Source organism: Pteropus alecto, unplaced genomic scaffold, assembly GCF_000325575.1.
Source record: "Pteropus alecto unplaced genomic scaffold, ASM32557v1 scaffold106, whole genome shotgun sequence".
In the NCBI taxonomy this organism is placed as follows: Eukaryota; Metazoa; Chordata; class Mammalia; order Chiroptera; family Pteropodidae; genus Pteropus; species Pteropus alecto.
Window position 1 is genome coordinate 3,937,490 of NW_006442103.1, and position 1,533 is coordinate 3,939,022.

The 1,533-nt window shown below is 29.1% G+C and overlaps 1 pseudogene; it reads left to right on the plus strand.

The window, feature by feature from the left end:
• Positions 1 to 915: 915 nt before the first annotated feature.
• On the plus strand, positions 916 to 1,034 carry LOC112469183 (annotated as a pseudogene).
• The last annotated feature ends 499 nt before the right edge of the window (positions 1,035 to 1,533 follow it).

Genomic DNA, 1,533 nt, shown 5'->3' on the forward strand with positions numbered 1-1,533 from the left:
AGTTTGGATGAATATTTTTAAGTGATCTAAACATTCATAAGACAAATATCAACGGTTGTAATTCCAATTTTTAAAAAATATATATAAAGGAATTTTAAAGTAGGTTTGAAAGTGCACTAATCGAAAGTACAATAACTGTCCTCAGATATAATCCTATTTTAGAAAATAGTCAAGCCCTGGGTTTCTAAAATATTAGTCATCTGTCTTCTGCATCTACATAAATTATGTAAAAGTTCAATATATTGTTATTCGCTTCTATATTTTTTTTAATCACCATGGGCCTTATTTTCCTCATCTATAAAATGAAAGTAATACTAGTAGTTATCTCATAGGGTTGTGAAGATTAAATGAGATAATCAGAACAGTACTTGACATCTGGTGGCTAAGAACAGTGTAAGCACTTCATGTGTTACAACTAGATGAGTTAACGCAGTCTAAGGAGTAAATATAGCACTTGAATTTAGACTTTTATAGAGTAACCAATAAAGAACAAAACAGAGTATACAACATCTATAATTTTCACAGGAGGGGATAAGATAGAAGAAGGAAGGAAACCTCGAACAATTTTTAAAAAGACAATAAATGAGGACAAAAGAAAATATGAAACAAATAGAAAACACAAAGACAATAAAAATGAACCCATTTAAATTAGTGATTAAAATAAATAGACTAGAGATTCCATTTAAAAGCCATCGTTTAAAAAAACAATTCAGCTAGTTGGGTGTTACAGCATTAGATTCACACTTATCAAAAAGAACAGTTTAAATTTTAAAAAAAGATATTAGGAAAAAATATTTGAAAAGGCAATATATTTATTTTTAACAGTACACAGTTTTCTTTAGGACAAAAAACATTTCTAGATATAACTGAATGGTAAAATTTTAGTTTACTGGGCGCATATAATAATTCTTATCAGTCTACAGCCATGCCACCCTGAACAAGCCAGATCCCATCTGATCTCAGAAGCTAAGCAGGGTCGGGCCTGGTTAGTACTTGGATGAGAGACCACCTAGGAAGACCAGGTGCTGTAAGCATAAAAAATAAAAGAAAAATAAGGGATTGTAAAATGACAAGGTCCTTTTAATCTGTGAGGTCAACCAACAGTTGCCTCACCTAAAAAATTAAAAATAAATAAATAAATAGATAAATAAATAAATAAAAATAATACCAATTCTAATCATATGTATCTGTTAACATTTTTAGACCTATAAAACAAAAATGGACAGAACTAGGAGGAATTGATAAATTCATAAAAATATGTAAAAGTTAAGAATTGACCCACACAATTAACAATCAATCTAAAATTAGTTCATTCAACAAATATTCAGTGAGCGCCTTTTAAGGACTAGACATAGTTTAACATACATGCAGCATGTAACAAATCAGAAAAAGAAAATCCCAGTCCATAAGGAAATTACTTACATAAAGATATTAGACTGAATTTAGCAAATGCAGAATATATATTCTTTCTAAAAATATGGGACATTTATAAAAATTGAGCATGTATTAGATAACCAATAAGTCTCCAAAATT